At 26.1% G+C, this 17,389-nt stretch overlaps 2 pseudogenes; both read left to right on the top strand.

Annotated features, from left to right (window-relative positions):
• The first annotated feature begins 1,841 nt into the window (after positions 1-1,841).
• LOC115483160 lies at positions 1,842-2,360 on the top strand (annotated as a pseudogene).
• Positions 2,361-8,895: 6,535 nt separating this feature from the next.
• LOC115483159 lies at positions 8,896-9,418 on the top strand (annotated as a pseudogene).
• Positions 9,419-17,389: the final 7,971 nt, after the last annotated feature.

The following is a 17,389-nucleotide window of genomic DNA, read 5'->3' as shown; positions in this document are numbered from 1 at the left end:
AGTTTTAGAGCACAACTTACATATTCCCATGCTATTTTATGAGCTTTAGGATTTGTATTTTTATTCACAGTCGGAGGTTTAACAGGAGTTGTATTAGCCAATTCTTCAGTTGGTATTATTTTACATGATACATACTATGTAGTTGCTCATTTTCACTATGTTTTATCTATAGGAGCTGTATTTGCAATTATAGTAAGATTTGTTCATTGATACCCTTTATTTACCGGGTTAAAATTAAATAATAAATGATTAAAAAGTCAATTTATCATTATACTTATTGGAGTAAATCTTACTTTTTTTTCTCAACATTTTTTTGGATTAGCTGGGATACCTCGTCGATATTCTGATTACCTAGACCTAAACAATTGGTTCATCTATCTCACTTTTAGGGATTTTATTTATTTTCTATATTATTTGAGAAAGTCTTGTATCACAACGACAAGTTATTTATCCTATTCAATTAAACTCTTCAATTGAATGATACCAAAATACCCCACCTGCTGAACATAGATATTCTGAGTTACCTTTATTAACTAACCCTGATGAATATAGTCCATGAGCAAGAACCTCAATATCTTATTGTCAATAGCCCTGCTAATACAATTCCTATATGAGCTACAGAAGAATACGCAATAAAAGCCTTTAAATCAATTTGGCGTAAACATACTAAACTAACTAAAACCCCTCCTACTAAACTAATTCTAATTCAAACAAATATATATTTTAAGTTTATAAGTTGTATAATTCTAATAACTCGCAATATACCATAACCTCCTAACTTTAATATAATACCTGCTAAAATTATTGACCCTGAAACAGGTGCTTCAACATGATCTTTTGGCAATCATAAATGAACTAAAAATATTGGTATTTTTACTAAAAACGCACTTATTATACAAAAATATAATAAATCATAATTAAATATAAAATTATTTATTAAATAAAAATTTATTTTTCCTATTTTATTTATTAATATCGGTAAAGAAACTAATAATATATAAAATAATAAATAAACGTTCTGGTTGATACCCTCACACTAAAATTAAAAATAAAGTTGGAATTAATCTTCTTTCAAAAAATAAATAAAATATAAATAATCTTATTCTTCTAAAAGTTAAAACTAAAAATATTACTAATATAACAATATTTAATAAAAATAAATTTGTATAATTATTATATTTATTAACTCTTTCACTTGCTATACTTATTAATGAACAAATTCATAAACTTAACAAAATTAGCCCATAAGATAATATATCCCCCCCTAAAAAATATGAAATACTTGTTCAATAATTTAAAAAAATTTTATTAATAATATAACAAATCTAATAAAAAATAATATAACCTGTACCATTCAAAATATATTATTTATAAAACAAAGAGGGCTTAAAAATTCAAAAAAAAAATTATTTTAACATTATATAATTCTAAAAGATTGAAAATAATCATTTCCATGATTTCGAATTATTGAAACTAAAATTGATAATAAGCTCCTTCACATACACTAAAAGTTAAAAATATCATTCTAAAATAATTTTCATAACTTAATATATTTAAATATAAAAATAATAAAAAAAATAAAATAAGACCAATAAATTCTAAACTTAAAAGTATAGAAAGTAAATGCTTACGATTTGACACAAAACAAAATAATCCAAAAATAAATAAAATCACAGGTAAACTTCAATACAAAAATATAATCATTAGTTTTAATAGTTTAATAAAAACATTGGTCTTGTAAATCAAAAATAAGATTATTTCTTTTAAAACTTCAAGAGAAAAGAATTTCTTTTTCATTAATCCCCAAAATTAATATTTTATATTAACTACCTCTTGAAATTCTTCAATTAATTCTTTACGCAACAATTTTTTTTTCTTCAATTATTTTCATTAATATAATTCACCCATTAGCTATAGGTTTAACTTTATTAATTCAAAAAATTTTAATTTGTTTAATTACAGGTATAATAACCAAAACTTTTTGATTTTCATATATTTTATTTTTAATTTTTTTAGGGGGTATACTAATTTTATTTATTTATGTTACCTCCTTAGCTTCTAATGAAATATTTAATTTATCTATTAAATTAACCTTAATTTGTTTTACTTTTATATTTTTAAGAATTTTTGTATTTTTATTTATCGACAAAAATTATATTAATTTTTTTTTTATAAATAACGAAATACAAAATATTTTAAATATCTACTCTTATTTTCCAGAAAATACACTTTCTCTTAATAAACTTTATAACTCCACAACAAATTTTGTAACAATTTTATTAATAAATTATTTGTTAATTACTTTAATTGTTGTAAAAATTACAAAAATATTCAAGGGACCTTTACGTTTAATAAACTAATGAACAAACCTTTACGAACTTCACACCCCTTATTTAAAATTGCTAATAATGCATTAGTTGATTTACCCGCCCCATTATTAGGGTTGTTTAATTATTCAAATTTTAAACGGTTTATTTTTAGCCATACATTACACAGCAGACGTTAATATAGCTTTTAACAGAGTAAATCATATTTGCCGAGATGTAAATTATGGTTGATTACTACGAACTATACATGCTAACGGAGCCTCTTTTTTTTATTTGTATTTATATACATGTTGGATTTGGAATTTATTACGGATCTTACTTATTTACACCAACATGAACAATTGGAGTAATTCTTTTATTTCTTGTAATAGGAACTGCTTATATAGGATACGTATTACCTTGAGGACAAATATCTTTTTGAGGAGCAACAGTTATTACAAATTTATTATCAGCAGTACCTTACTTAGGACTTGATTTAGTACAATGAATTTGAGGTGGATTCGCAGTTGATAACACAACTTTAACACGATTCTTCACTTTTCATTTCATTTTACCTTTTATTGTTTTAGTAATAACAATAATTCATTTATTATTTTTACACCAAACTGGATCAAATAACCCTATTGGATTAAATTCAAATACAGACAAAATCCCCTTTCACCCTTACTTTACTTAAGGATATTGTTGGTTTTATTATTATAATTTTTTTTACTAATTTCTTTAATTTTAGTTAATCCAAACTTACTTGGAGACCCGGATAACCCTCCCCTGCTAACCCTCTTGTTACTCCTGCCCAATTTCAACCCGAATGATATTTTTTATTTGCTTACGCCATCCTTCGTTCTATTCCTAATAAATTAGGTGGAGTTATTGCTTTAATCCAACAAATAACTTTCTGTAATCAATATTTTCAATTATTTATTATGTTAATATCAGCATTAATCACTTTATTTTTACTCAGCATTTATACTAAATTATTACGAAAAAAAACAAATCAATAATTTTATTTTAAAATTATACTTATTAATAACATTTTTTTTTTAATTTTTGGTATATTCCTAATTTCATTGTTTTATATAATATTTTAAGCTAAGGCTTTAAGTTAAATAAACTAATAGCCTTCAAAGCTGTTAATATAGGAATACCCTTTAAGCCTTTGTAAATTTTACACTTTCAAAATTACAGTTTGATATAATTGTTGACTATAAGACCTTTATTTTTAATTGATTAAGAAGAATAATTCTTATAAATAGATTTACAATCTATCGTCTAAACTTCAGCCACTTAATGGCGACAATGATTATTTTCAACAAATCACAAAGATATTGGAACTTTATATTTTATTTTCTCAGCTTGAGCGGGAATAGCAGAAACATCATTAAGAATTCTAATCCGAGCCGAATTAGGCCATCCTGGTGCTTTAATTGGAGATGATCAAATTTATAATGTAATCGTTACTGCACATGCTTTTGTTATAATTTTTTTATAGTAATACCTATTATAATTGGATTTGGAAATTGATTAGTTCCTTTAATATTAGGAGCTCCTGATATAGCTTTCCCTCGAATAAATAATAACAGAGTTTTACACCTTCATCCTTCTTTATCTCTTTTATTAGTGAGAAGTATAGTTGAAAACAGAGCTGGGACAGGATGAACTGTTTACCCACCCCTATCATCAGGGATTGCTCATGGAGGAGCTTCTGTAGATTTAGCTATTTTTTCTTTACATTTAGCCGGAATTTCTTTAATTTTAGGGGCAGTTAATTTTATCACTACTGTAATTAATATACGATCAACAGGAATTACTCTTGATCGTATACCTTTATTTGTTTGATCAGTTGTAATTACTGCACTTTTGTTATTATTGTCACTTCCAGTTTTAGCCAGAGCTATTACTAATAATAACTGACCGAAATTTAAATACATCATTTTTGACCCAGCCGGAGGAGGGGACCCAATTCTTTACCAACATTTATTTTGATTTTTTGGTCATCCTGAAGTCTATATTTTAATTTTACCAGGATTTGGAATAATTTGTCATATTATTAGTCAAGAATCAGGAAAAAAGGAAACTTTTGGGTCTTTAGGGATAATTTATGCCATACTTGCAATTGGTTTACTTGGATTTATTGTTTGAGCTCACCATATATTCACTATGGGAATAGATGTAGATACCCGAGCTTACTTCACATCTGCAACTATAATTATTGCTGTTTCTAACAGGTATCAAAATTTTTAGTTTTAGAGCACAACTTACATATTCCCATGCTATTTTATGAGCTTTAGGATTTGTATTTTTATTCACAGTCGGAGGTTTAACAGGAGTTGTATTAGCCAATTCTTCAGTTGGTATTATTTTACATGATACATACTATGTAGTTGCTCATTTTCACTATGTTTTATCTATTTTTTTGGATTATCTGGGATACCTCGTCGATATTCTGATTACCTAGACGCTTACACAACGTTAAATGTAATTTAAACAATTGGTTCATCTATCTCACTTTTAGGGATTTTATTTATTTTCTATATTATTTGAGAAAGTCTTGTATCACAACGACAAGTTATTTATCCTATTCAATTAAACTCTTCAATTGAATGATACCAAAATACCCCACCTGCTGAACATAGATATTCTGAGTTACCTTTATTAACTAATTAATCATTCTAATATGGCAGATTAGTGCAATGGATTTAAGCTCCATATATAAAGTATTTAACTTTTATTAGAAGTTACTAATGTCAACATGAGCTAATTTAGGTCCTCAAGATAGTGCTTCTCCTTTAATAGAACAGTTAATTTTTTTTCACGATCATGCCTTATTAATTTTAGTAATAATTACTGTATTAGTCGGATATCTTATATTTACATTATTTTTCAATAAATATGTAAATTGATTTTTTTACACGGTCAATTAATTGAAATTATTTGAACTATTCTTCCTGCAACTATTTTTTTACTTCCTTTTTCATTTCCCTTCTTTACGACTTTTATACATTTTAGATGAAATTAATGAACCTTCTGTAACTTTAAAGAGAATTGGTCATCGATAATACTGAAGTTATGAATATTCAGAATTCAATAACGTTGAATTTGATTCTTATATAATTCCAACAAATGAATTAACAACAGATGGATTCCGTCTTTTAGATGTTGGTAATCAAATTGTTTTACCTATAAATTCTCAAATTCGAATCTTAGTAACTGCTGCGGATGTAATTTATTCTTGAACAATTCCCGCTTTAGGTGTAAAAGTTGATGGAACCCCTGGCCGCCTAAATCAAACACATTTTTTTATTAACCGCCCAGGATTATTTTACGGACAATGTTCAGAAATTTGTGGGGCTATTCAAAGTTTTATACCTATTGTAATTGAAAGAGTTCCTGTAAACTATTTTATTAAGTGAATTTCTAATAATCTAAATTCATCACAAGATGACTGAAAGTAAGTACTGGTCTCTAAAACCATTTTATAGTAAATTAACGATTACTTTTTGTCAAAAAATTAGTTAAACTTATAACATTAATATATAAAACTAAAATTATTAAATTTTTAATATTTTTTAATTTGTCAAATAGCCCCTATTAGATGACTTTTACTATTTTTTACTTTCTCAATTATTTTTATTTTGTTCATTAAATTATTATTCATACATACCTTCATCTCCTAAATCAAACGAATTAAAAAATATTAATTTAAGTTCAATAAATTGAAAATGATAACAAATCTATTTTCTGTATTTGACCCATCAGCAATTTTCGGTTTATCATTAATTTGAATCAGAACATTTTTAGGACTTTTAATAATTCCTTCAGCTTATTGATTAATACCTTCTCGATATACTATTTTCTGAAATTCAACATTCTTATTAGTTAAACAAATTGCTTTATTAGTTCTAGAATCTGCTGTAGCTATAATTCAATCTTATGTATTTGTTGTTTTCAAAACTGACGTCTGACTGTGTATTACTGTCTGTATATGCCTGTCTGTGTCCGTGCCCATCTAGGTCTGTCTATCTTTGCCCGTGTTTCTGTGTATGTCTGCTTGTGACAGTCTGTCTGCGTGTGTCCGTCTGTCTGTGTCTGTATATGCCCGTCTTTCGGTTTGTGTCCGTCTGTCTGTGTGCGTCTCTTTGTGTTCGATTGTGTGTGTCTTTCGGTGTCCCTCTGTCTGTGTCAGTCTGTCTATGACCGACTCTATGTTCCCGTCGTTCTGTGTCTGTCTGCCAACGTGTCTCCGTCTCTCTGTGTCTGTCTGTGTCTGTGTGTCTATCTGTCTGTGTCTGTTAGTCTGTGTTCATCTGTGTCTGTCTGTATTTGCCTGCCTGTGTCCGTCTGTCTGCCTGAGACCGTCTCTTTCCTCCCGTCTTTCAGCGTCTGTCTGTCGATCTCTATCCGTCTATTTTTGTCCGTCTGTCTGTATCCGTGTGTATGTATATGTCTGTCTAGGTGTGTATATTTCTGCCAGTCTGTTCGTGTCTGTCTATTTGTGACAGACTGTCTGTGTGTGTGGCGGTTTGCCTGTGTTTGAATGTATCCGTCTGTCTGTGTCTGTATGTGCCTGCCTTTCTGTATGTGCCTGTCTTTTTGTCTGTGTTCGTCTTTTTGTGTCCGTCTGTCTGTGTCCGTCTATCCGTTTTCGCCTGTATTTGTCTGTGACTGCCAGTCTGTGTCAGTTTACATGAGTCCGTCCATCTGTGTATGTATATGGCTGTCCATCTCTCTGCGTCTTTCAGGCTGTGTCCGTCTGTTTGTGTCCGATTGGCTGTGTCGGTCTGCCTTTGTCCGTCTTTCTCACTCGATAAAATAAATTATCATTTATTAAAAAATTTAATCTTAAAATAAAACATGTTATTCTAATGAAAATTAAATTAATAAATCTAATTCTACAAATTGATATATATTTCATGATCTAAAATGAATTCATCATATCACTAACACCACAAATTAGTATTTTTATTATACTATTTAAATAAAGTCATAATATACATGTTTAACTCTTTATAAGGTATAAGCAGCTCTAAAAAAAGATAACAAAGATAATATAATTATTGAAATTCATGACCAAGAAACAATTCTATTAATTAATAAAATTTCTCCTAATAAATTTAGTGTAGGAGGAGCAGCTATATTTGCTGATCTTAATAAAAATAACAGGTATAAAATTTAAACGTTCATAAGAAATATTGGTTAAACAAACTAACCCTGATGAATATAGTCCATGAGCAAGTATTAATCTATAAGAACCACATAAACCTCAATATCTTATTGTCAATAGCCCTGCTAATACAATTCCTATATGAGCTACAGAAGAATACGCAATTAAAGCCTTTAAATCAGTTTGGCGTAAACATACTAAACTAACTAAAACCCCTCCTACTAAACTAATTCTAATTCAAACAAATATATATTTTAAGTTTATAAGTTGTATAATTCTAATAACTCGCAATATACCATAACCTCCTAACTTTAATAAAATACCTGCTAAAATTATTGACCCTGATACAGGTGCTTCAACATGATCTTTTGGCAATCATAAATGAACTAAAAATATTGGTATTTTTACTAAAAACGCACTTATTATACAAAAATATAATAAATCATAATTAAATATAAAATTATTTATTAAATAAAAATTTATTTTTCCTATTTTATTTATTATATAAAAAATACCAATTAATATCGGTAAAGAATCTAATAATGTATAAAATAATAAATAAATCGCCGCTTGTAAACTTTCTGGTTGATACCCTCACCCTAAAATTAAAAATAAAGTTGGAATTAATCTTCTTTCAAAAAATAAATAAAATATAAATAATCTTATTCTTCTAAAAGTTAAAACTAAAAATAATACTAATATAACAATATTAAATAAAAATAAATTTTTATAATTATTATATTTATTAACTCTTTCACTTGCTATAATTATTAATGAACAAATTCATAAACTTAACAAAATTAGCCCATAAGATAATATATCCCCCCCTAAAAAATATGAAATACTTGTTCAATAATTTAAAAAATTATTTATTAATAATATAACAAATCTAATAAAAAATAATATAACCTGTACCATTCAAAATATATTATTTATAAAACAAAGAGGGCTTAAAAAATTTAAAAAAAAAATTATTTTAACATTATATAATTCTAAAAGATTGAAAATAATCATTTCCATGATTTCGAATTATTGAAACTAAAATTGATAATAAGCTCCTTCACATACACTAAAAGTTAAAAATATCATTCTAAAATAATTTTCATAACTTAATATATTTAAATATAAAAATAATAAAAAAAAATAAAATAAGACCAATAAATTCTAAACTTAAAAGTATAGAAAGTAAATGCTTACGATTTGACACAAAACAAAATAATCCAAAAATAAATAAAATCACAGGTAAACTTCAATACAAAAATATAATCATTAGTTTTAATAGTTTAATAAAAACATTGGTCTTGTAAATCAAAAATAAGATTATTTCTTTTAAAACTTCAAGAGAAAAGAATTTCTTTTTCATTAATCCCCAAAATTAATATTTTATATTAACTACCTCTTGAAATTCTTCAATTAATTCTTTACGCAATAATTTTTTTTACTTCAATTATTTTCATTAATATAATTTACCCATTTGCTATAGGTTTCACTTTATTAATTCAAACAATTTAAATTTGTTTAATTACAGGTATAATAACCAAAACTTTTTGATTTTCATATATTTTATTTTTAATTTTTTTAGGGGGTATACTAGTTTTATTTATTTATGTTACCTCTTTAGCTTCTAATGAAATATTTAATTTATCTATTAAATTAACCTTAATTTGTTTTACTTTTATATTTTTAAGAATTTTTGTATTTTTATTTATCGACAAAAATTATATTAATTTTTTTTTTTATAAATAACGAAATACAAAATATTTTAAATATCTACTCTTATTTTCCAGAAAATACACTTTCTTTTAATAAACTTTATAACTCCCCAACAAATTTTGTAACAATTTTATTAATAAATTATTTGTTAATTACTTTAATTGTTGTTGTAAAAATTACAAAAATATTCAAGGGACCTTTACGTTTAATAAACTAATGAACAAACCTTTACGAACTTCACACCCCTTATTTAAAATTGCTAATAATGCATTAGTTGATTTACCCGCACCATTATTAGGGTTATGTTTAATTATTCAAATTTTAAACGGTTTATTTTTAGCCATACATTACACAGCAGACGTTAATATAGCTTTTAACAGAGTAAATCATATTTGCCGAGATGGAAATAATGGTTGATTACTACGAACTATACATGCTAACGGAGCCTCTTTTTTTTATTTGTATTTATTATTATTATTATTATTATTATTTCTACATCAAACTGGATCAAATAACCGTATTGGATTAAATTCAAATACAGATAAAATTCCCTTTCATCCTTACTTTACTTAAAAGGATATTGTTGGTTTTATTATTATAATTTTTTTTACTAATTTCTTTAATTTTAGTTAACCCAAACTTACTTGGAGACCCGGATAACCCAGCATTTATACTAAATTATTACAAAAAAAAAACAAATCAATAATTTTATTATAAAATTATACTTATTAATAACATTTTTTTCAATTTTTGGTATATTCCTAATTTCATTGTTTTATATAATATTTTAAGCTAAGGCTTTAAGTTAAATAAACTAATAGCCTTCAAAGCTGTTAATATAGGAATACCCTTTAAGCCTTAGTAAATTTTACACTTTCAAAATTGCAGTTTGATATCATTGTTGTCTATAAGACCTTTATTTTTAATTGATTAAGAAGAATAATTCTTATAAATAGATTTACAATCTATCGCCTAAACTTCAGCCACTTAATCGCGACAATGATTATTTTCAACAAATCACGAAGATATTGGAACTTTATATTTTATTTTCGGAGCTTGAGCGGGAATAGTAGAAACATCATTAAGAATTCTAATCCGTGCCGAATTAGGCCATCCTGGTGATTTAATTGGAGATGATCAAATTTATAAAGTAATCGTTACTGCACATGCTTTTGTTTTAATTTGATTAGTTCCTTTAATATTAGGAGCTCCTGATATAGCTATATAAGATTATGACTCCTTCATCCTGCTTTATCTCGTTTATTAGTGAGAAGTATAGTTGAAAACGGAGCTGGCACACGATGAACTGTTTACCCACCCCTATCATCAGGGATTGCTCATGGAGCTTCTGTAGATTTAGCTATTTTTTCTTTACATTTAGCCGGAATTTCTTCAATTTTAGGGGCAGTTAATTTTATCACTACTGTAATTAATATACGATCAACAGGAATTACTCTAGATCGTATACCTTTATTTGTTTGATCAGTTGTAATTACTGCACTTTTGTTATTATTGTCATTTTCAGTTTTAGCCGGAGTTATTACTAATAACAACTGACCGAAATTTAAATACATCATTTTTGACCCAGCCGGAGGAGGGGACGTCTAGGAGGGGAAGTCTATATTTTAATTTTACCAGGATTTGGAATATTTTCTCATATTATTAGTCAAGAATCAGGAAAAAAGGAAACTTTTGGGTCTTTAGGGATAATTTATGCCATACTTGCAATTGGTTTACTTGGATTTATTGTTTGAGCTCACCATATATTCACTATGGGAATAGATGTAGATACCCGAGCTTACTTCACATCTGCAACTATAATTATTGCTGTTCCTAACAGGTATCAAAATTTTTAGTTTTAGACAACAACTTACATATTCCCATGCTATTTTATGAGCTTTAGGATTTGTATTTTTATTCACAGTCGGAGGTTTAACAGGAGTTGTATTAGCCAATTCTTCAGTTGATATTATTTTACATGATACATACTATGTAGTTGCTCATTTTCACTATGTTTTATCTATAGGAGCTGTATTTGCAATTATAGCAGGATTTGTTCATTGATTCCCTTTATTTACTGGGTTAAAATTAAATAATAAATGATTAAAAAGTCAATTTATCATTATATTTATTGGAGTAAATCTTACATTTTTCCCTCAACATTTTCTTGGATTAGCTGGGATACCTCGTCGATATTCTGATTACCCAGACGCTTACACAAGGTGAAATGTAATTTCAACAATTGGTTCACCTATCTCACTGTTAGGGTTTTTATTTATTTTCTATATTATTTGAGAAAGTCTTGTATCACAACGACAAGTTATTTATCCTATTCAATTAAATTCTTCAATTGAATGATACCAAAATACCCCACCTGCTGAACATAGATATTCTGAGTTACCTTTATTAACTAATTAATCATTCTAATATGGCAGATTAGTGCAATGGATTTAAGCTCCATATATAAAGTATTTAACTTTTATTAGAAGTTACTAATGTCAACATGAGCTAATTTAGGTCTTCAAGATAGTGCTTCTCCTTTAATAGAACAGTTAATTTTTTTTCACGATCATGCCTTATTAATTTTAGTAATAATTACTGTATTAGTCGGGTATCTTATATTTATATTATTTTTCAATAAATATGTAAATCGATTTCTTTTACACGGTCAATTAATTGAAATAATTTGAACTATTCTTCCTGCAATTATTCTTTTATTTATTGCATTCCCTTCTTTACGACTTTTATTTTACCTATGTTGAAACAACAAACTATTTTATTAAGTGAATTTCTGGTCTCTTAAACCATTTTATAGTAAATTAACGATTACTTTTTGTGAAAAAATTACTTATAACATTAGTATGTCAAACTAAAATTATTAAATTTTTAATATTTTTTAATTCGTCAAATAGCCCCTATTAGATGACTTTTACTATTTTTTACTTTCTCAATTATTTTTATTTTATTTTGTTCATTAAATTATTATTCATACATACCTTCATCTCCTAAATCAAACGAATTAAAAAATATTAATTTAAATTCAATAAATTGAAAATGATAACAAATCTATTTTCTGTATTTGACCCATCAGCAATTTTCGGTTTATCATTAAATTGAATCAGAACATTTTAGAACTTTTAATAATTCCTTCAGCTTATTGATTAATACCTTCTCGATATATTTTCTGAAATTCAATTTTATTGACTTTACACAAAGAATTTAAAACATTATTAGGACCTTCAGGCCATAACGGTTCAACATTTATTTTTATTTCATTATTTTCTTTAATTTTATTTAATAATTTTATAGGCTTATTTCCATATATTTTTACAAGAACAAGCCATTTAACATTAACCTTATCTTTAGCTCTACCTTTATGATTATCTTTTATAATTTATGGATGAATTAATCATACCCAACATATATTTGCACATTTAGTTCCTCAAGGTACTCCAGCTATTCTTATGCCTTTTATAGTATGTATTGAAACAATTAGAAATATTATTCGACCAGGTACCTTAGCTGTACGATTAACAGCTAATATAATTGCAGGACATTTACTATTAACTTTATTGGGTAATACGGGTCCTTCAATATCTTATATTTTAGTAACATTTTTATTAGCCGGACAAATTGCTTTATTAGTTTTAGAATCTGCTGTTGCTATAATTCAATCTTATGTATTCGCTGTTTTAAGAACTTTATACTCTAGAGAAGTAAATTAATTTTATTTATTAAATGTCAACGCATTCAAATCACCCATTTCATCTAGTTGATTACAGCCCATGACCCTTAACAGGTGCAATTGGAGCCAAACAACTGTTTCAGGAATAGTTAAATGATTCCATCAATATGATACTTCCTTATTTTTATTAGGAAATATTATTACAATTCTTACTGTTTACCAATGATGACGAGATGTATCTCGAGAAGGCACATACCAAGGACTACACACATATGCTGTAACTATTGGATTACGATGAGGAATAATTTTATTTATTCTATCTGAAGTTTTATTTTTTGTAAGATTTTTCTAAGCTTTTTTCCACAGAAGTTTATCCCCAGCAATTGAATTAGGAGCTTCATGACCCCCAGCTGGTATTATTTCATTTAACCCATTTCAAATTCCTTTATTAAATACAGCAATTTTATTAACATCAGGAGTCACAGTGACATGAGTCCACCATAGTTTAATAGAAAGAAACCACTCTCAAACAACTCAAGGTTTATTTTTTACAGTTCTATTAGGAATTTATTTTACTATACTACAAGCATACGAGTATATTGAAGCCCCATTCACAATTGCAGACTCAGTTTATGGTTCTACATTTTATATAGCTACAGGATTCCATGGTGATCATGTTTTAATTGGGACAACTTTTTTATTAATTTGTTTATTACGACATTTAAATAATCATTTTTCAAAAACCCATCATTTTGGATTTGAAGCTGCAGCTTGATATTGACATTTTGTAAACGTAGTATGATTATTTTTATATATCACAATTTATTGATGAGGAGGTTAATCATCTTATACTTCTCTATATAGTATAAAAGTATATTTGACTTCCAATCATAAGGTCTATTAATAATAGTATAGATAATTTTTTCAATTATTATAATTTCTTCAATTATTATAATAATCTCATTTATTGTAATAATTTTAGCCTCAATTTTATCAAAAAAAACTTCTCCTTTTGAATGTGGATTTGACCCAAAATCTTCTTCTCGTCTCCCATTTTCTCTTCGATTTTTTTTAATCAGAATTATTTTTTTAATTTTTGATGTAGAAATTGCATTAATTTTACCCATAATTATTATTTTTAAATTTTCAAACTTACTTGTTTGAACAATAACATCAATTATTTTTATTCTAATTTTACTAATCGGGCTTTATCATGAATGAAATCAAGGAATATTAAACTGATCAAATTAATATAAAACTTAACATAACATTCATTCAAAAAGTATTGAATTTTCAATCTACCTTATATTTTAATGAATATGAAGCGATTAATTGCAATTAATTTCGACCTAATCTTAGGTAAATTTACCCTTATTCTTTTTAATTGAAACCAAAATAGAGGTCTATCACTGTTAATGATAAAATTGAGAATTATCTCCAATTAAGGAAGTGTGGAGTTCAAGTAAAAGCTGCTAACTTTTTTCTTTTAATGGTTAAATTCCATTTACACTTCTATTTATATAGTTTAAATAAAACTTTACATTTTCATTGTAAAAATAAAATTCTTTTTTTTATAAATTACTATAATTAATTCACAATATTCAAAGGTTTAACAACCACCACAACATCTTCAATGTTATACTCTAAATGTGAGCTATTTGAATTTATAGAATTATAAAAAATACTGTTAAAATTAAAATTCAAAATGCAAATAATATCAAATAAATTTTTTATCTATTATTATGTATTAAAAATAAAGTTTGAGAAGAATTTACTAATTTTCTATATAAATGTTGCCCTCCAAAATATTCTGATCAACCTTGATCAAAACTTTTACATACAATTTGTCCATAATTTAAAGGAAAATAAATTAACCCATAAGTTCTAATATAGGGCATAAATCATATAGAACCTACAAAATTTGTTGAAGCATAAAATCTTAAAGATTTATTAATTCTGTATAAATTTCTTAAAGAAATTAAATAACCTATTAATCCTCCTACAATACAAACAAATAAAATTAATAATTTCATATAAATAGGCAAACAAATTATATCCGGTGTAGGAAAAATTAATCAATTTAATATTCTTCCACCGACAATTCTTATAATTAATAAACCTAATATTCCTCGCAATATAACTCACCCTTCATCATTTAATATATTTAAACTTCTACAATTTAAATCCCCTGTTATTGAATAATAAACTAAACGAAAATAATAACAAACAGTCAACCCTGTAGAAAAAAAATAAAGAAAAAAAGAAAATATATTAATGTTACTAATTATTACAACTTCTAAAATTAAATCTTTTGAATAAAACCCAGCTAAAAAAGGTATCCCACACAAAGCTACATTAGAAACATTAAAACAAGCAGAAGTAAGAGGCATATGAATTCTCAACCCCCCTATTAATCGAATGTCTTGTGAATTATTTATATTATGAATAATTGCCCCAGCGCATATAAATAATAAAGCTTTAAATATTGCATGAGTCAATAAATGAAATATTGCTAATTTATAAAATCCTATAGATAAAATTCTTATTATTAATCCAAGTTGACTTAAAGTAGATAAAGCAATAATCTTTTTTAAATCAAATTAAAAATTAGCTCCTAATCCTACTATAAATATTGTCAATCCAGATAATAATAATAAAAATTGACCTAATCATCTATTTGCCAATAAAACATTAAATCGAATTAATAAATATACCCCCGCTGTTACTAAAGTTGAAGAATGAACTAAGGCAGACACAGGAGTTGGGGCTGCTATAGCCGCCGGTAACCAAGAAGAAAACGGAATTTGAGCTCTTTTTGTTATAGCAGCTAATATGACCAAACTCCCAATTAATATTATTTCATATTCATTTTGTATAATTTCTAAATAAAATACATAATTTCATCTCCCATAATTTAATATTCAAGCAATTGCCAACAATAAGGCCACATCCCCAATTCGATTTGATAAAGCAGTTAATATCCCAGCATTATATGATTTAATATTTTGAAAATAAATCACTAAACAATATGATGAATATGAAATTCTAATTAAATTTTGTCTAATAATTAATATCATTATTGATAAAACAAATATTAACACTAATATAATAAATCGATTAATATTTACATCTCTTCTTATGTATTCTTTTCTGTAATAAATTACTAAAGAAGCAATTATTAAAACAAAAGATATAAATAAAAGACTTATTCAATCAAATAAAAAAGTTATAACAATTGAAATCGAATTTAATGATACTAACTCTCACTCAATAAAATAAACTATATCATTTATTAAAAAATTTAATCTTAAAATAAAACACGATATTCTAATAAAAATTAAATTAATAAATCTAATTCTACAAATTGATACATATTTCACGATCTAAAATGAATTCATCATATCACTAACACCACAAATTAGTATTTTTATTAAACTATTTAAATAAAGTCATAATATACATGTTTCACTCTTTATAATTAATAAATTTAAAGGTAATCAATGTAATAATAATAATAAATATTCACGATTTTTACCCCCTCTAAAAGCATAAGCCCCAGAAAAAATCTTTCCATGTTGTCTAAAAGAGTATAAATATAAAGTATAAGCAGCTCTAAAAAAGATAAAAAAGATAATATAATTATTGAAACTCATGACCAAGAAACAATTCTATTAATTAATGAAATTTCCCCTAATAAATTTAATGTAGGAGGAGCAGCTATATTCGCCGATCTTAATAAAAATCATCATAATGCTATAGCAGGTATAAAATTTAATATACCCTTATTAATGAATAAACTTCGTCTTCCTAACCGTTCATAAGAAATATTTGCCAAACAAAATAACCCAGACGAACAAAGCCCATGAGCAAGTATTAATCTGTAAGAACCGCATGAACCTCAATATCTTATTGTTAATAACCCTGCTAATACAATCCCTATATGAGCTACAGAAGAATATGCAATTAAAGCTTTTAAGTCAGTTTGACGTAAGCATACTAAACTAACTAAAACTCCTCCTACTAAACTAATTCTAATTCAAACAAATCTATATTTTAAATTTATGAGTTGTATTATTCTATTAACTCGTAATATACCATAACCCCCTAACTTTAATATAATACCTGCTAAAATTATTGATCCTGATACAGGTGCTTCAACATGAGCTTTTGGTAATCACAAATGAACTAAAAATATCGGCATTTTTACTAAAAATGCACTTATTATACAAAAATATAATAAATCATAATTAAATATAAAATTATTTATTAAATAAAAATTTATTGTTACTATTTTATTTATTATATAAAAAATACCAATTAATATTGGTAAAGAAACTAACAATGTGTAAAATAATAAATAAATTCCTGCTTGTAAACGTTCTGGTTGGTATCCTCATCCTAAAATTAAAAATAAAGTAGGAATTAATCTTCTTTCAAAAAATAAATAAAATATAAACAATCTTATTCTTCCAAAAGTTAAAACTAAAAATAAAACTAATGACA

This window comes from Drosophila hydei, unplaced genomic scaffold, assembly GCF_003285905.1.
Source record: "Drosophila hydei strain 15085-1641.00,03,60 unplaced genomic scaffold, DhydRS2 tig00000530-arrow-arrow-pilon, whole genome shotgun sequence".
Lineage (NCBI taxonomy): Eukaryota > Metazoa > Arthropoda > Insecta > Diptera > Drosophilidae > Drosophila > Drosophila hydei.
This window is presented reverse-complemented; position numbering and strand designations above follow the sequence as displayed.